The sequence below is a fragment of the Dipodomys spectabilis genome, unplaced genomic scaffold (genome assembly GCF_019054845.1).
Source record: "Dipodomys spectabilis isolate Male_0828 unplaced genomic scaffold, ASM1905484v1 ptg000030l, whole genome shotgun sequence".
Taxonomy (NCBI): domain Eukaryota; kingdom Metazoa; phylum Chordata; class Mammalia; order Rodentia; family Heteromyidae; genus Dipodomys; species Dipodomys spectabilis.
This window is the reverse complement of record NW_024870707.1, coordinates 6,020,473-6,040,717: the sequence shown is the minus strand read 5'-3', so window position 1 is coordinate 6,040,717 and position 20,245 is coordinate 6,020,473. Positions and strand designations below refer to the sequence as shown.

Sequence of the window (20,245 nt, the reverse complement as noted above, 5' to 3'; positions counted from 1 at the left end):
CTCGTTTACTCTTGTCATTAGTTTGAGCCCATAACCATTTTGTTTTATTTGAACTTGTATCACTGAATCATCTTCAGTTTTTATCATGTTGTTTGCATAAAGAATAGGGCTCTCCATTAGGTAACTTACAAATTCATTTCTTAAAACAAAAACAGGACAAAATACCACACATTCATTTTTTAATTTCCTTTTGTTGTTTTGTACCCTTTGTCTTCTTCCCCTCCTTTCCCTTTCATTTACTTCCTTTCCTCTTTCTTTTCTTTGAAGATAGGGTCACACTATGTAGCTCAGGCTGGCCGAGAACTTGTATTCCACCTGCCTCTGCCTGGCTGAAAATTAATTTCTAAAGTGAAAAAAAAAATAAGACACATGTCTCTCTGAACTTCAAGATTGCCTCATAAGACAAATAGACATTCTCAGAGCTTCTCTGAAGAAAGATATTACACAAGTTCCAATACATTTTTTTAGCTAGGACAAGGAAAGCTACATCTCAACAAAGATCTCTGCTTTTTTTCCTTTTAGAACATTGTAAGTAAATTTCTAGAAGAATGTTACAAACTATCCTTGAATTTGACTCCCTTATATCCTAGCTATTCATAAAAGTAAACTTCACATGGAGTCAGCCTTCTACAAGATAAGTATTGATAAGGTCTAAAACAAATTCTGATAAGGTATGAACTCTGTCTTTCTTACTGTGGCCTTAAAATAATTATAGGATGGTTTGCTTTACCAATAAAAACAAACAGAAACTGAAACACTTTTAGAACGCTACATTCTGAAATGTTACTGACAAAAATCTCTTTCACTGGGATTTTTTTCAAAAATAGGACTAAATTAGTCACCTTTATGTGGGAGAATTGAAATGGATTAAGTTGGAATAAGGGAGTTTTAAGAGTTAAAAGGAAGTAGTGACAATTGATTCTATAAAACAGGAACTCCAAATGTGTGTAAAATGTGTGGGAGGCTACAGGATTGGGGCCATCTGGCCTTCTGCCCTGTTTAGCTGACACAGATTCAGACTAAGCAGAACACACTTGCAGCTTCTAAACATCCTCTTGCCCATGCCCTGACTGTATGATGCCACATGCAGGTGGTAATATGGCAGTGCTCATGATTGCCTTGCATATGACAAAGCAAATAGGAGTTTAGCTTTGGAGAAGGAATGCTCAGGTACTCAGTATTGTTTTTTTTGTAAAGAATTAGCTGGGTTTTTTATTGTGAAAATACTGTACAGAGGGGTTGCAATTACATGGGCAAGATAATGAGTACATTGCTTATCAAGCATTGTAGCCTCCTCCTTTGTTTTCCATTCCCATCCTTCCCCTGCCCCCTCAGAATTAGCTGTTTTGAGTTTCCTTTAGGATCTAAATATTTAAGACTGTTAGAGGAAAGTCAGAGTTCACTAACACCCAATTAAGATGTGAAAACATTTTTCTCTTATGATAAAGTGTAACTGGTTTTACTTGACCAAAAGGAGATGCTATTTTAAGGACCCGTCTTTTAACAGCAAGGAAATCATTCACAAGTAAAATATTTTAAAATAGTTAAATAAAAATAGTTAAAACCCCAATAACTCAGAAGTACTAGTATTCAGACTGGCCTATTTACTCTCAAACCTGAGTAACTTCTGGATGACTGAAAAATAAAACCCACTTCTCAGATTGGGACTTTCCTACCAGTACCTATATTTGTATAGAAAAAGCACACACCCAGACACAACTCACTTCTCCAAGAGGAGTTTGGCAGGTTATTCTTTGGAATAAACATAGTACCCTTTAAGGTGATATGTTGATAATACAATAATTACATTTCATACACATTCTAGCACACATTCCTATGGCTTGAGCTAGCCTATTATGTGCTCCTGTTTATATGGACAGGCACAGGAGAAAAAGCAGTTTTCTCTAGCATTTGTAAGCACAAGACCCAAGATTCATGCTAAATGGACTAGTGTAAGTCATGTGACCACCAGTAATTCTGTTCTCCCCCCCTCCTCCCCACCCCCACATACTTCCCCTGGTACAACTAGACCATTCCTAGATTTAGAGGCAGGATTAACTGTTCTCAAAACAATGGCTTTGTGTGAGAGATGTGAATACTTAAAAGTATGTGTATTGGTAAGAAGGAGGACATAGGTAGTGAATTTTGAATTCATACATTCCCAAAGTGAAAATGCTAAAGACTCTTGAGTTTCAAGGAGGGAGAGAGGGCTGGATTCTGTTGGCCAAGCACTGCATTAACTTTACAACTACACACAGGTAGCTGGGAGGCAGGGGTTTTGTAGTAAGTAAGCAAGTAGGTATTACTAAGGTGCCTTGAAGGAATATGTTGAGAATGTTTACAGAAAAGCAGAGGAAAGCCAGGGATGATGGTGGCATGAGGAAAACATGAGATATCCTGGTCACCTCTAGGAATACAACATTAAGAAGCATCTAAAGAGCTGGTGCCAGTGGCTCATGTCTGAAATCCTAGCTACTCTGGAAGCTGAGATCTGAGGATCATGGTTTGAAGTCCTGCCTGGCAGGAAAGTCCATGAGACTCTCATCTCCAATTAACCACCAAGAAACTGGAAGTGGCACTGTGGCTTAAAGCAGTAGAGCGTTAGTCTTGAACATAAAAACTCAGGGACAGTGCCCAGGCCCTGAGTTCAAGCCCCACAAATGACAAAAACACCCCCCCCCCCAAAGAAAAAGCATCAAAAGTAGTTTCAAAACAAGAGGTCTTCCAGCTGAAATGAAGGCAAGAAAGGGTGACATATTCCTTTAGTGTTCAACGTCTTAGGCAAAGCAGGTAGTGATTGCATGCCCTAAAATATGTTCTGAAAAAGTATCTATTATCCCTGAAGACACTTGAGAGGTTGTTATTTGCTAGAAGTTATTTGCTAAAAGGAGAAATGGGATCCACAGGAGGTAAAAAAGATGAAACCTCATTTGCGACTATGTGTTTGGGCTGTGCTTGTCAAAAATGTATAATGTTTCCAGAAGGCAGCAGTGTCTCAAATCTATTCTGTATGAAATGGGAGATTATGTAGGAGGTTTCTTACCCCAAATAGATATGATAAATACACTCCGTCTAAATTGAAGTCCTATGGGACGATGTCTCTTGAGTCATTCACAGACTGTGGGTTCTAGATGATTTCTGCATACACTTACTGTCATCCTGTGGGGTAAATCCATCTTTCCTTCCTATTTTAAATATCAGTATTAACAAATGTTATATTCTAGGAATAACAATTTTGAGTGGGATAATTACCCCAGTTTCATCAGGTGACAGCTGCTGAGGGATCAACTCATATAGCTGAGAATTAACAGACCAAGAAATCAAAGATTTGACTTTCTTTAATTGTAATGCTTTTGGCTTTCGAAATACTGGGATAGGTTACATGAGCGGATAAAATCAGGGATGGGAAATAAATCGAGAGTAAATTTTTTCATCTTTCCTTGCCCTGAACTCCCATTTTGGGTGCGTGTGTTTAGAGAAGGCTGACTTTACCCTTTGTTCTTGAGATGAAAATAGTTCTGTGTCTGGCCAGTAAGATTATCTTGGTCTCCAAGGCTAGAGTGTTTGTATCAGGGGCAGACATGTAACCTTAGCAAAGCCAATTATATTGCTCCCTAGGCCCTTTGCTGGATTTATTGGTAAATATGAATACTCATTTGTTGGAATGCTAGCCAGGAGGGTAATAAAAGTTAGTGTTGCTGAGAAGCAACTTTATTATTATTTAGAGGGAACTTGCCTGACAAGGCAGCACAAAGGAAAGTAGAATGGAGTAATGGAGAGGCTGGCTTTTCTTTTATAAAGCTACCAAATTCTACACTATCAGCATCTTAACCCTAGACTAGGACATTATGTGAGCAAATAAATGTTCTCATTTAAACTGTCTTGAGTTGGGATTCTTGAACTGATTGAATAAACAGAGCAGACATCCTCTCCCTCCCCCCAGTCTCCAGTTTAGAGCATAGTGAAAGAAGGTATAATAAAAGTAAATAAATTGAATGTGGAGATTGAATACACTGCATCCCATTATGAAAGCTAGAACATTAATATAATAATCATTTCTCTATGCTCTTTACACTAGATAAGTGAAGCCGTTTCTATTTTAAGGTTAAACTAAGCTGAGGATCATATATTTAGGACACAAACTTGTCCAGTTTGCTAATAAAAATGAGTAATGTGGGTGAAAAGAAAGGGAGGAAGAGGATGCTATCATCCTCTGAGATTAAAAAAAAGTGTTGGAAATCGCATGATCAAGCTGCTTTGTCGAGTTGTTGTTCATAAAAAAACCAAATATCTAAGAGGTAGTGAATGTGACCAAAGTACATTCTATGTATATACAGAAATAGCACAATGAAATATGCTAGTAAGTAGAGAACAAATACTGACTGCTATGTCAGTGTTTTATGTTTGCAGTGAAAAAAAACAATTAAAATCTTGATATATTACTTTCAAACAAAACGGATAAGTAGTAAAACAAGAGAAATAGATTTACATGTATACTACATTTTAATCTGCTTTACCACCATAAAGAGAAATGATACAGATTGAATTAAACAACAGAAATTAATTTTCTTACCCAACTGGAGACTTAGAAGTTCCGGCTGATGGGCTGCCAAGTTTGTTTCCTGATAAGAGGTCTCTTCTTGGCTTGCAGATAGCTACCTATTAGCTATCTCCCTCACATGGTGAAGAGTGGGAAGGAGAAAAAGAATAAGAAGAGGACAGAGGGAAGAAGGAGAAATAGAGGAGGGAGAGAGAGAAAGGAGGGAAGATGAGAGAGAGATTGAGAGAGAGCGAGAGAGAGAGCAATCTGATATCTTCTGACAAATATAGCTAGATTGAAGAAGTCATGGCTTCAGTACATTTTGGGGGACATCGTACCTGTAGCCATGCCATACAGAAAGACTGATACTTAAAGAAACTTGGATTGGGGAAAAAATGACCTTTCTAGTGATTCTGAGAGGAGACCTCAGAGGCGCTCTTCAATGATTTAGATGGTGAGGGTGAAAATTTTCATTATGTTCAGCCACACTTGGTAAGTATGGCTTTCCCTCTCCAAGTGCTCTTGCATGTTTCAGATATGAGTTAAATAATCAGAGGCTCGAAAATAAAATATGGGGCATAGAGGCAGAGTTTCCTAAAATAATCTGAAAAGTTTGAGAGGAGCGTATTTTCTGAGAGGAAGAGAAATGTGGCATGGTGGGGTCTGTCCTTCGGCTCCCACCACAAGCTGCTTGGTGGGGCTGTCACGGAGGTTTCAACCCTTGGATTGACCTACAAGTGGCCTTGGGATCTAGGAGTTGTATGCAATAATCTTTTTAGAAGGTAATTTCTGGGTGGAGATTAGAAAATGAGATAGCCAAAGTGAAGCCAATTTTGTGCACATAATGGCCAGGTTATTGATATAGACGTTATGCTTTTGAAGACCTGTGGGATTTATTTTAGAATTTCAGGGCTTACAACCCACCTTTCTACTCCACTTTTTTGCCTTTTCTGATCTTCCTTGCATGCAAGTTGGATGTGCATCTACAGTCAAAGCAAGCCTTTCCTTCTCAGGTCTGGGCACTTTCAGTGAAAGGCTTGCTTGTAGTTAGAAGTGAGTGCCAGCAGACATGACATTAGCTCTGCTGACATCATCCATTGGGGTGTGTGTTATTTTAAAGAAAAAAATATTACTACATCCTTCAACTTAGTGTCCATCACAATGTACTTTATGTGGTAAGTTTTTCATTTGCAAAGCTTTATAATATTCCCAACTCTAGGAAACTTAATGCCTTTAAATCAAGAGCAGTGGATTGAGGAAGAGAGAGTGGCCAAGGAAGGATTATTTACATTTGCTTGTGAGAAAAGTGATCACACACATGAATGAATCAAGCTAAGACAAGAAGCATTGATGGCTAATTCCTTGCTTTGGAGGCTTTCTCTTAGGCTCAGTATCAACAATGCAAAGTGCCTCTGAGGAACGTGGCACCTGAGATGAATTTTCAAGGGAGAAGAAGCACTAGGGCATCAAGGCAATCCAACATTCTAGGCTATGCTGTTTTGGCATCAAACTCAGGTCCAAATGTTGGTTCTATTCTATGATTTACAAACAATGTAAACCTTGGTTAATGCCATTGATCTCTCCAAACTTCAGTTTTATAATATGCTAAACATGGGCAATAATACTTTCCATGTGGGTTTGCTATGAGGATTAGCCAAGAAAGTACATGAAGAAGGGCTTTGTAAAGTGCGAAGTACCATATGCAGAAGATATTAGCAGAATAGCTCTAGAGATATGTGAAGATGTCAATGCTGCGGCATTTCCATGGAGACTATATCGGGATTTTAGTATGGTTTTTTTTTTTTTGGTATGATTTTAGAAAATCTTTTTTAAAGACTCAAGATAAAAGCTGATGGAATTGAAAATGCTGGGAGATTAAGAGGAGAGCTTGAATTTGAGCTCATAATCTTCCCTGGCAGAAGTATATTGACAAAGTAATGCTCAAGGGTGAATGATTTACATGGTGCCGGAAATTCATCCATTTAGTTGCTTCCCCTCTATAGAAAACAGCTAATCCAGGTCAAGGAAGCAAAGTCACACAATAAAAGGTCAATGCCAAGATTTTCACTGCCTGCCGTTGGTCTCACAATAATTCGAGTTATTTCCGGGGGAAACCTTAGTAACCATGATTACTTCAAAATATTCTGCTAAAAAGATATAATCATCTCATTGGCCTTCTGACCACCAGGTAGATTGTATTATTCTGCCAAATCTCAGACTCGTCCACAAGCAAAGTGTGGTCTTGGTGTGTGGCTCATTGGAGACCACATTTGAGTTGCAGTTGAAAAGTGGGAGGGACTTTATTCTGTAGGTCTTGACTTCAGGTGTGTGGTTCTGTCTCAGGCCCACCATTACTTAGTTCTGTTACAACTACTTAGGTTTAAACCATTCGTTCGGAAGTGGCACTGTGGCTCAAGTGGTAGAGCCTTCGCTTTGAGCTGATAGCACCCAGGCCCAGAGTTCAAGCCCCACGACCAACCAAAAAAAAAAAAAAAAGTATACCATTTGTTCATTCACTCAGGAAATATGAAGATATTTCTGGCGATCTTTTATGAAATAAAGGAGTTGGATTGTAACTCACAGGGCCGAGAAGTGGTTTATTGGAGGTGATGGGAAAGAGATTTCCAAGATGGAGATACTGGAGACTTTAGAATTCTGAAAGCATGCATGCCAATGGTAGGTGGAGAAAAATGATATAAGCAGGATCTTCTGTGTACCGAGTACTATAGTGTGGACCCTTTGAGGAGGGCTATGGGTAGAAAGTAGAACATTTAGTGGTTATAAAGAGAAATGAAACAGCTGGAAAGATTATTTGGGGTTAGATTGCTCTGTGTAGTAGGTTAGAGTAACTATATAGTGTTTTGTCGGCATCGTCAATGATTTGAACACTGTGGACTGAACTGACAACGGTGAGCTGAGGTTCCAAGCATCTTGTTTACTTACAAAATACAATTCAAAGACAACATGTTTAAGATGTTGAAGATGGCAACTACCATGCATTAGGTCCAAGCTGGGACCTTCCTGACTATAGGCTCCCAAGTGAGGGCATTGATTTGTCCGTCTGTGCAGCTGGGCCTGGTGTGTCCTTTCATATTGCTTCAATGCTGTGAAGTGGAAGTAGTTGAGACTAGGACACAATAGACAGAGGAGACAGACCACTCTTGGTCATTTTTTGTGGTAGAAGAAAGGATACTGATATAGCATAAAGGTAAATTAGGGTGGGAGAAAGTTTTGAGAGCTCAAAGGAGAAACTATGAGTTACCTAAGCATGTTTTTGGACAAAGACAATAAGAATGAGTAAGGGAGGGTGGGACTGTTCCAATAACATACTGAAAAGTAAGTAGAGGCGAAATTAGAGATAGAGATGGATCAATCTGCAGAAGGAGCCAGGGGGAATTCTGAGGAAAATGGAAGAAGATAGAGGGTTTAGGTGGTGATGGAATTAACAGTGGAAGTGGAATTAGCAGATGAAGTGGGTAACAGTGAACAGCTCCTGCCTTACTAAAGGAGATGCAAATATTTTCCAAAAGTGCAGATACTTCAGTGGGGCTAATTCTTCAATGGACACGCAGGAAATTCTGGGGAAATTGATAAACAGAAATAAAGCAGCAGTCTTAATGCTACACATTTCAGTTATAACCTTCAACCAGCTGTGTGGCTTTAAGCAGATACTTCACCTCTTTACATCTTACTTTAGTATTTGGGAAAATTAGTTATAATAATTATATAGTGCTTCATAGTCTAAGCTCTTGGCATCTATTAGTTTTTCAAATTCTCAGCACCTCAATGGGGAGGCTTAGTGACTTGCACAAACACTCGCTTCACTAGAAGTGAGCTGGGATTTGAACTCTTGTATTGGTCTCTAAGACGATCTTATCAATGGTCTCATGGACTATTGGTGCCAGGTGTGTATTAGGATCTAGGTGATCCATAAAGGCCATGAAGTTAACCACTAAGACAAACTATAGCTTCTCCATTTGTCTCTTAATTTCAAGATGACTGTACTTTATACTCCCAATTTACTGGCCAGTGCTACAAGGAAGAGAAATTCTTCTATCAGTTCCCCCCACCCTGCCACCCCTTCACCCTGGCTCTTCATGTGAAAAACTTTAAAAGACCTCAAGGTGGCAGCATTAACTCAAAGATGGATGAAGAGAAACTGGTGATGTGCTGCTACTAATAAAAAGTCAGAACAAATGATCCTTACCATTTTTAGTTTGTTTGTTTTTAATACCTCAAAGTGTGACTGTGTGGAGATGAGGAGCTGAATTGAGTTTGTGAGGTACCTCAACAATGTAGGAGCCAGAGAAGTCTAACCAGGAGCATTCACACAGGAATCAAAAGCCTTTGGGAAAGAATTAAAGGATATATTCGGTGCCACGGAGAATGGATGACTTTCAAATAGATTTAATAATTTATCTAAGTGATGCATTTAGTAAATGGAAGATTCTATGCTCTCCCTGACCAAAGTCCAGGACTATGATTCTACTTTATAGTACTAATAATCTTTAGTTGAGGCTGCTGAATATTTTACAGTATTAAACACTGAGAAAGAAATGCATTGGTTTTATAGAGCCAGGTGTCTACCCTATACTGTCTTAGTTGTTAGGTGTCAAACCTACAGATGAAGATCTTCTGTTTCTCATTTTCTTCCTACTCTTCCATCCCCTTTTCTTCTTTTTGTTTTAGCTTTCCTCTGCCTTCTTATATCTCCCTCTGTCTCACCATCTTCTTTAAATTTTCTCTTTTTCCTATTAATCAAATTAAATAATAAGAAATCTAATTCTTCAGGTTTGGACATACAAGTCAGGAGATCAGATGCTGGGAGGGGTGAAAGTACCTTTGGATTTGATTACTAGCTAATCACCAATGTGGTCACATTTTATTCATTTATAAAGAAATGTAATTCATTATTACAGAACTTTCCCATGAAAATATTTTCAAGAGAGAAAAGAAAAATGTTAGCAGATAACCTTCACTTGTGTATTAGAACATACACTTATGAGGACTTTGGAGAAACAGGACCCTTAATGAAGTTTGAGAGCATCCTTGTCTTTCTATGTTCATTACCAAAAAGTGTGGGGGAGTACAGTGTAAAAGTAGATGGACTTTGGGGATAGACAGGCTGTGTATTATAGAGCAGCCAGACATGTTGGATCTACCTCCAGTGGCTGTCCTAGAATAAGCCAAGGAAGAAGGTCTGTATGTTACATCTACACTAGCATGCTTTTCTTTTGAATTTATTTATTTTTATTATCTTTAACTAGTTGGACAAAGAGATTTCAATTCAACAGGTCAGTTTATGAATACAGTGCATCTTGATCATTCTCAGCCCCATCCATCTCTTTTCACATCTGTAGAAATGGAAAAAAGAATTTCTCATTGAGTTGAATGAAGAGTGAAATAAGTAGTCATCCTATACTTGGCAAAAGAAAGAGAAAGAGATAAACACATGGATATGACAAAGGCTAGAGGCCATCCATGTATGTGAACTCAGTAAAGTAACCTTAATGAAGTAGAATCCTTTGCCTTTCATAGCTCCAAAGGAACAATTTCTTAAACTCACTTAAAATTGAGTTGATTAGAAAACAACTTTCTCAGTGTTGTGATTCACAAAGCTCATTGGACTTTGCTGTAATCAGAGCTGGAATTAGGCAAAATGGAGATGTTGATAAAGTTCAGTGTCTACACTGTGTCATTTTTGCATTAACATTTTTATTATCTCTAAGCAGTTGTTCATTTGACAAAGCAGTTTATGAATACAATGTATCTTGCTCAATGCCAATATTCTCACCTCCCCTTTTCCTCCTTACCCATTCCCTTGCTCTTCTTAATTTTGTAGGATACACATTGGATTCTTGTCTGCATTTTCTCCCTCTTCTCCTCTTCATCTGCCCCTTTCCCCTTGACCTCACTCACCCCTTTCCTGTGCCTGCATCCTGGTGTTTTACTTTGCTGAAGTTTGCTATTGGATTTCTAAGGAATTCTGTTCTTGAGAGCTTGAATCTACCTTGGATTTACCATATTTCAGTTGATGCATTTGTATACACTTGCATACTATCAACTTATTTACTAAGTTTATAAGCTAAATCTAGTTTCCACACATACAAGGGAAAACATGGATTGTTTGTCTCTGGGCTTGATTCCCCTTAACATAATTTTTTCCAAGTCTTTCCATTTCTTTACATATGATACAATATCATTCTTTCTAGTGGGTTTTATAGAAAACCCTGTTTCCAGTATAGAACTTCCATGAGGAGTGGCTACAGCATACGTATATCCTCATCATATTCTTTTGAGAATATTTTCAGTGGAACTTTCTCACCACTAATCAGCCTTTGATTAGAAGAGCCTAGAGTCCCCTTTGCTCTAAGCGGAATCTTGAAGGCTCCTTCACAACATAGTGATTCTTTAGCTCTCTCAGGAAGTGTTGTTTTGTTTGTACCTTTTCATGTCACTGAGCACTGGATTGGGGTTGAGACTTCAGGGAACTTGACTCCCTAGGATCCTAAATCCACATGGATAACAGCCTCTCACTGATTTCACACCTCTCACCCAGTTTGGTATGACTCATTTTGGGTCTCATGTAAGCTGCAAAAGCCACTGAACTGCCTTTCTACTTTTATTACATAGCCTCAGGAAATCTTTTACTATCTGAAATCCAAGGTCCTCAGAGATCAAACAGCTCTTTCTTTTCTTCTTTAGACTTTAAAAAGTCCAGAACTTGAAGGCAGTGCTGAATTAAGATCTCATAAATCCCAAGGATATAGCTATGTTTTCCCTGACCTCTTTTCTAAAGAAACATTCTGTATACTGTGGGTAGAAATAGTGGATTTTTTCTAGGAGGAAGAGACTCAGAAGTTGGTATAAAAGACTGAATTTATTTTTGTTTTCTCCACGCATCTCTGCCACATTTCACAAGAACAGGGACAGGAAGGAGTTTCCATAGGTGATTTCTGAATGGTCTTTGTTTTGACCACACCTCCCATTGTCTGGGAAACGAATTCACATGCTTGACCTAGACTTTAATAAGGAGATAGGCAAATTAGCTTGATTTGAACATCCATGTCTAACCACACAATGGACGGATTCCTCCTTTTTGGTGTGGCGCTTCACTGCTATAATGTCTCAGTGGAAGTCCTATGTACCTTTTCTTGACAGTGGGAAATGTTCTCTTATGTCAAGAAGATGGTGTGTGATATAGTAGGAGTAATACCTCCTTTGTCAAAGAAGTTAGTCAACCAATGAACAGCCATATTTGGTTGGAGCTTTAGAGCTTGATTTAGTCATTTTACTGCATCATGTCTCAGTTTCTTTGTGTATGTGTATATGTATATATATGCATGTGTCTTTATATTATCTTTACCTGTCACCACCTATGTATATTTCTATATCTATCTATATATCTGTATTTCTCTCTCTATCATATATCTATTCAATATAACAAATATGCAAATATGATTGAAAATCTGAACCAAAAAGTTCTATAAATTCTATTCCTTATATAAATTCTAAAGCATGATTCTCAACCAGGGGACTATTACGCTTCAGGAAATATTTGGGATAATTTTTAAAGTTTGGAGATATCTATGTTTGTTACAAATTGGGGAGGACACAGGTGTTTTAGAATCTAGTAAGTAGAAGCCAGGACAACTGCTGATATTTTACAGTCCATAGTTATAATGGTTGTAGTGCCGATGTTGGAATTTTTGGCTCTGAAAAAGTAGATAGGCTTATAATTATGAAGTCATGTGACCTTGAGAGTTACGACCATAAGCTTTAATTTCCAAGTATGTAAGACCAGGACACTGCTCTTTATAGATTACAGAAGATGGTGACTGCTAAATTATAGAGTATGTGAATGTGTCAAAAGCCAAAAAAGAAAAGGAGTCAAAGAGCTGGATTAATATAATGGAAAGTACTGCTGGTGAAAGGTTAATTGAACCATTACTGGATGAAAATCTATGAACAAACAAATGAAGAATGGAAATATGAAATTCTAAGAATTCGTTCCAAGAACAAAAAGAGTCTTAGGACACATAGTAAAGAGTTAAAGCAATGTATTGTTTATAAAGATAGAAAATTGGAAATGACAGGGAGTAGGATCTGTCAGTGTCTCTGTCTCATGGAGTTTTTTGAACCTTGCTGAACCAGTTCTTGAATATCCGGCTTTGTCACATGCCATCCAGAAAGGACTAGCTGCTCTATCTCCTTCCTTCCTTTGTCCCTTTGTTCCTTCATTCCTTCCCTCCCTTTCTTCCTTTCTTTCATCCTTCCTTCCCTCCCTTCTTTCCTTCTTTCATTCCTTCCTCTTTCTTTTCTTCCTTCCTTCCTCTCTCTTTCTTCTTTCTCTCTCCGACTCTCGCTTCCTGCCTTCCTCCCTCCTTTCCTTTCTTCCTCCCTTTCTTTATTCCTTCCTCCCTTCTTTCTTCCTTTTTCCATCCATTCCCTCTTTCTTCCCAGTGATGATTTCATTTATTATAATAAGGATTTTTTTGGCCCTTTCTGTTCATGGCATTAAAACCAAACCAAACCAAAACACTAGCCCCTCATCTGATTGATGGATGTAGCGAATCTCCAAGGCTAAGGAGGCCAAGCAGAACTGAAGCACGTCTTCTCTTTCAAATAAACTCCCGTATCTCCCATTCCCTCCTCTCTTTGCACATTTCTCTCTTCCCCCTTCTGAGCCTATTTCTGTCCATTTTGGTACTAGAGCGGGGAGAAGCCACCTTAGGCTGGGTAAAAGTATTAGGAAGAGGGAATGCTGTAAAAGTAGGCCAGGAGCCTTTTTCCAGTCTTGATCGTCACAGCCAAATAAATGATTACTTCTGAACATTTTTTATCACCATAGATTTAAGTTAATATTTTGTCAGGAAATGTGAATACAGTTAGACAAAAAACTCCAATAGCTTGATTGTTGTGAACTGAAATAGCATGCAATAGTATTTTAATACTTTGCCATTCATGTTCTATTCGACTTAACAAATGTTTTGCTTATGTGTACAGGAACCATGGCAGGCTTTGCAAGCCAAGCAGGGATGAATGCAGTCACTGTCCAAAGAGAAAGCTAAGGAGCTGTGGTGTTGCCTCACTATGTGATAATTAACACTCCAGTGCTTTGAGAGTGCAAAGAAAGGGAGGGATGACTTGTAACCAGCATCAACATCAAAGGCTTATGATAGGAGGTAGAGATATCTATATGTATGAATGTATACATACATAGATATGCCTATACACACATATAATTACATTCATACTTATGTTTGTAATTATTAAATGATATTTACATATACATTTCTATTGATCACCTCTCTATCATTTATACACATGCACATTAAATACTATATTCCCTAAGCTACTGTTAGGGAGGAAACTTTCAAAGACATTGGAAATTGTCATTAAGATCTCTATCTATTCCTATCAACTAGAACAGGGTTTTAATTTTGCTTGCAACATTTACATGTTATGTGGCTTTGATCAATAGTCATTTTACGATTCTTTTTACTTTGTGATGTATCTATAGTCTCTATGAAAAGGTACCCAATATTAGATTGCAGTCAGTAAAAAAAAGTCAAGATATAAAATATACTGCCAGCTGGAAATGACATGAAAAGCAAAGGTTCTTTAAAACATTTGTATATTTTGAATAATGTGCCATTATTTATAGTGGTAAAATAGAAATTGTAAGTGACAGACTGAAATTTATCACATGTACAATTTTTCTTTGTGTAAAAGGAGGAAAATAAAAGAGTCAGCCCCTAAGTATTTAATATTAAGGGAAAATGATTTAAATGCAAGTAGAGCCTTTGGAGCCATTCCTATCATATAGTAAGCCAGTATGATTTCTAGAAATAATAACTATTTAATTATATGTGCCTAGAATGTTTTAGGAAATCTCTAGCAAGGCTACATTATTGAAGTTGAATGAAGAAGACCACAAATGAAGACTTTCTACTTTTTAATTTATATTCTTCATTTGCTTCATAAAAATTGAGTAAAGCCTTCTAAACTATGTTACACAGTATAATTTATATTATATAATGTAAATATGCATAAAAGAATTCAATCTGGGTGCTGGTGACTTATGCCTGTAATCCTAGTTACCTAGGAGGCTGAGATCTGAGGACTGCAGTTCAAAGACAGCCTGGGCAGGAAAGTCTGTGAGACTCTTATCTACAATAACCTACTCAGAAAAGGCTGGATGTGGCGCTGTGGTTCAAGTGCTAGAGTGCTATCCTTGAGTGGAAGAAGCTCAGGGACAGCACCCAGGCCCTGAGTTCAAGACCCAGGACTGGCAATAAAAAATAAGAACATTCAAACTGCATTTATGGACTTTGGATTCAGATACATTAGGGATGCATTTTGATGTTGACCTTACCAATGAGTCATCTCATTGGTATCATCTCATTGGTAATGAGATGACTCATTGGTAAGGTCCTCATTTATAAAACAGACATAGTATTATCTATCTGACAGGACCAAACGCTATAATAAGATAGGAGAGATTAGCATGTATTGTACTTGTGCATTCTCAATTTAGTGGTGCTTGTGTGTGTGTGTGTATGTGTATGTGTGTGTTTTTATCATCCAACCATCCCCTTTTGTAGTTTTATTTTGGTTTTCATTGGCTCATTTTCTTTAACCGCCAGGTGAAATTCAAGTTTTTTCTTCAATGGAGAATAGCACAGAAGTGACAGAATTCATTCTTTTGGGATTAACAGGTGACCCCAATCTCCAGTTTCCTCTTTTCCTGGCATTTTTATTTATCACTCTAGTTTGGAATGCAGGGGTGACGGTGCTCACCTATTTGGACTCCTGTCTCCACATTTCCATGTTCTTCTTCCTCAATAACCTCTCCTATGTAGATCTGGGTTACTCTTCAGCCATAGTTTCCAACATGGTGTCTGCTTTGGACTCAGGGGACAGGGTCATCTCCTATAATACATATGCAGTTCAGTCCTTCTCCTTTGAGGGTTTTGCCACTGGTGAGGCCTACCTCCTGGCCTCCATGGCCCATTACCATCATGCAGTGGTTTGTAAGCCTCTTCATTAAACCACAACCATGACAGCCGGTGTATGTACCCTTCTAACTACCGGCTTCCTCAGCGCCTCCATCCATACAGTAGTAGATACCTTCGGACTCTCCTTCTGTGGTTCAAATGAAATCAACCATTTTTTTTTTTCTGTGACACACCTCCATTCTTGGCAATTGTGTGCTCCAGTGCATGCATCAGCAAGTTGGTCATCTTCTTTGTGGTGGGATTCAATGTCTTCTTTACCCTCTTGGTTGTCCTTGTCTCTTCATATACATTGCCATTCGAAACATGGAGTCTACTGAAGGCAGGAAGAGGGCCTCCTTCACCTGAGCATCCCACTTCACCTCAGTGTCCATCTTCTATAGGACAATCATCTTCCTATTCTTATAGCCCCACTCTGACAAGTCTATGAACACAGGCGAAATAGCATCTGTGTTCTATGCTGTTGTGATGACCATGTTGAACCCCTTGATCTACAGCCTGAGGAACAAAGAAGAGGCAAGCGCTCTCTGGAAAATACTCCACAAACTGTGCCCTCCATCTTCCAGTGTAGTTAGGAAGTAGGCAGGCAAATGAAGGAGACACCTTCTCTCACATCTATTTTGTTGTCACAACTTTTGAGATCTAACAGATTTTGTTGCTTTCTTCTCAAACAAAGTAGTTATTTCTACTGTTAGGAATTGTGTGAAGCAGCACTTTGAAAGATCTAAGCCAGGAAGATGATCTTACACTTGAAGAACAGCAATCTGGGACGTTCAGACCCTCTTGCATTCATTTAGTGATGTAATTTAAGGGAGAAGGCCAAAGCCTATAACTGAATTTCCCCATTCCATTGACTATGAATTTGATGTAGAGATTATACAATATCTTCCTCTTCAATATTTGTCAACTTGAAAGCAGTGTCAGGTGTTTGCATTTCTTTGGACCATAATTTTGAAAGTTCAAGTTACTTTTTAAAATTAATGATTATTTTAATTGTACATCTTTATGGACTGTGATATGATCATTTGATTTATATATATTAAGGGAATTATGATCAGCTCAGGATAGTTAACATTTCCATTTATTGAAATACTTACATTGACATGCAACTTTCAAATACTGAGAACTAATGTTTTAATATTTTAATAAGATTGAAGAAAAGGTGTAATTTTTTTTTTTTGGTCAGTGGTGGGGCCTGAATTCTGGGCCTGGGCACTGTCCCTCAGCTATTCAGCTCAAGGCTCGCGCTCTACCACTTGAGCCACAGCACCACTTCCAGCTTTCTCTGCTTATGTGGTGCTGAGGAATCGATCCCAGGGCCTCATGCATGCAAGGCAAGCACTCTACCACTGAGCTACCTTCCCAGCCCCAGAAAAGTTGTAATTTAAAAGTTAGAACATTGCCTTTAGAGTCGGGTGCTCTAGAATTAAATATTGCCATTCTCGTCACATTCCTGTCTCACTTACTGGTTGTGGTCCTTTATATTCACTATCTCCTTCTGCTAAAGTACTGAAATGACTGTGGTAGAAAATAATAAGCTGCAGTATGTACAGAACTATGCAATGGTTCAGTGGATGAATTGCTTAAACTTTAACCTGAGCAAGTATACCCTTTCTTTAGAAAACCTGCACTCTCTTCTAAGCTTTTGGTTTCTTTTTTTATGCTTTTGGTTTCTGTCTTATATATTTGTCAAAGCTTGCAGAAACTGTGGAGAAAAAAACAAACCAATTTTCCAAGGGCCACAAAAGGAGGTACTTGTCTTCTGAATTAAAATATTGCATTTCTTAGCACCCTTAATTTTGGCAAATCTCTTATGGATACACATAAAACTCCCCAGGTCCTTTTTCACATTTATTTTTTTCAATAATTCAATTCACCTCTTGGTTCCTGTTGCATTGTGCTGTTCTGTAAAATTAAATGCTACCTGAACTAAAAAAATCTGCCTGGAGATCTACTGCTTAAGATAGCAATGGCACCATGACGCATAGTCCACCTTTGAGTCTTGTGTCAGGTACAAATGTTGTCAGCAAAATGTGTATGTGTGGGAAGGAGTGTTAATTAATTTTGATTCTCACACATTAACTGCTTGATGATATTTATAGCTATAAATAATCTAGGACACTCTATAGTTCACGATTTCAAAATCTCAAATATTTTAAGTTTTGGCTATTTGTGCGTGTCTAAATCAGGTGGTGTAGACAATCAACTTAGTTTTGAGATGATCAAACAGCATTATGCTCAAGAAAGGCTCTATCTGAGAAAAGGTAAATCACAGGATATGTTTTGGAACAAGAGATCAAAATGATGGAGATGGCATGTAGCTGTCATCACCTGGAAAAGACTTTTCAATACGAAGCTTAGACATCTCCATGCCCAGGCCAAGCCAGCAACACACACAGAACAGCCTTTAAAGGCTCAAGTTCACTGTATAATTCCTTCTCAGTGACTTATGGAAGTTACAGAGATGTTGAGTGGTTAGATTTGGAGATGAATCAAGGAAAGCAGATCTCCAGGCATGGCTTGCATTCTAGTTTTAGCCAATTAGCTTACCTTGTATAATTGATTTTTATCTGTCCTCCTGCTTCTCCCTATTTTCCCTTTGACTTCATTGCCTCTTTTTCTTCTTGTCTTCTAAACTTTGTTCTATGTTCAGTGCATGCAACAACTTTTTTTTTCCTTTTTTTTTTTTGCCAGCCCTGGGGCTTGAACTCAGATCCTGGATACTGTCCCTGAGCTTCTTTTGCTCAAGGCCATTCTACCATTTGATCCACAGCGCCACTTTTGGAATTTTCTGAGTAGTTTATTGGAGATGAGAGTCATAAGAGTCTCATGGACTTTTCTGCCCAGGCTGGCTTTGACCCATCATCCTCAAGTTTCAGTTTCCTGAGTACCTAGAGGCCCTACTAAGCTAGAACTATTATCCCAAAGCTACTAGTTATTTATGAAAAACTTTCACATCTAGAATTTAAATGTTCTAAGAGTTGTCGTATTTCCTGTACCTAAATTGAGGCAGAAACCAAGAGTTAATGGTCTAATGACTTCATAGTTCTATTTTCTGTTGAGATCACCTCAAATACGTGCCACATTTGGCTGCAAAATGGGCATACAATAATACGAGTTGGATGAGAATACTTAGTCTTCTCATTAGTTGTGACTCAGGAAGTCACTTTGGTCTCTCTATATCCAGTGTGTAGGTAAACTGAAGACAACATGAAATGAAGCATGTGAACTTGTCCATTGTAAAGTCCGTGTTTAATATGGCTGCTGAGATTCCTACTTTTCCCCTTCATTTGCACTGGCAACTCAGCTCCCTCACATTCTCCATCCCATCAAAGTCTAAACCTTCTCTTCCAGCTTGTGCCTAATTTCCTGCCCTGGAACCTCTCAGTTCTGCGGCAAGCCCATTGCAAGCTGACATTATGCAAGCAGTTGTTTATAGAAGCTACTCAGGAGGAGGCATCTTATCACCAGGAAAATGTCAGTGCTCAGAGTACACATTACTGCGGGGAGCTTTTCTCGTGCATGTGGGAAGTCTGTCATACAGTGACTGAATGCCTGTTTGGTTATTAACAATACCCGCCCCCCCCTTGTGAGAATAGTCTGGGGAATGAGACTCATGGTGAGGAAGGCCTTGTGCTCAATGCAGAGCCAAAGAGACACGGGGACATTTCCTATCTGAAAGGCCCTAAACAGAATGTGGAAACACACACTTTAGGTAACTTCATATAGCAGACTAGACCGTTCTTTGGAAAAGGATCATAATCAAATTATTTTAAGTACGAGCCACCCTCTGTGTATTAGATGATCTGATGAACTCTTATGTACAAGAAATCAAGTATTAGAATATTAGAATTAGACGATTAACGCTGGAATTGAAGAGTCATGGACTCTAGCCCCCTCCCCCCCCCCCACACACAAAAGAAAACCTTTAAAAGCTAATCTGAACGGTACCATTACTATGTCTTAGAAAGAAACAAAATTAAAAATAAGTAAAAATTATCTATACCAACCATCTCATTTCATAATGGAAAACTCCTATGCCCACATTTCAACTTGTTTAAAGCCACAGAGAAGCAAATTCTGCTTGACTGTTTTTCAGACTTTACAATCTACAAGGGGTCTTGATTTGTGAATAGACATTATTATGTTTTTACTTTCATATTTTTCTGAAGAAGATAAGGTTTTTGGATTTCAGTTTTGCAGTTGAGGAAAGCAGAGCTTTGAGAAATTAACTTCCTTCTTTCTTGGTAAAAGAGTGAAGATTTGTATCTGCATCTTTGCTCAGCCTGCCCTTTGTATCTATTTTAGCAAATTGAGTAAATTTTTATGGAGGTCTTATTTGACGCATAAATCACGTATAGACAATTCTTAGGATGAGTCTTAGCAATGTAGAAGGTGCTCCTGGGAAAAGAAAGAAGTGCAAGACTATAGGATTCAATTTCTACTTCAGTGAAGGAAATCCTCCTGCATTGATGTCAACTGGTGTACTTGGAGCTTAATGACTCACCGTTCAATAATCTTGTCAGCAGGAATTTTTCCTGTACTCCACAGAGCACAGATAGATCAGGGCACAATCAGTTCCAAAAGTTGGAGTTGGTTCTTTGAATGTGGCAGCCCACAGGAGTAGCCAAGTCCCAGTCAATGTTCACGGGCACAAACAGCAGGACCCACCGTGGTGTGGAGTCCG

The 20,245-nt window shown here is 38.4% G+C and overlaps 1 pseudogene; it reads left to right on the top strand.

Annotated features, from left to right (window-relative positions):
- Positions 1-15,212: 15,212 nt before the first annotated feature.
- On the top strand, positions 15,213-16,140 carry LOC122104661 (annotated as a pseudogene).
- The last annotated feature ends 4,105 nt before the right edge of the window (positions 16,141-20,245 follow it).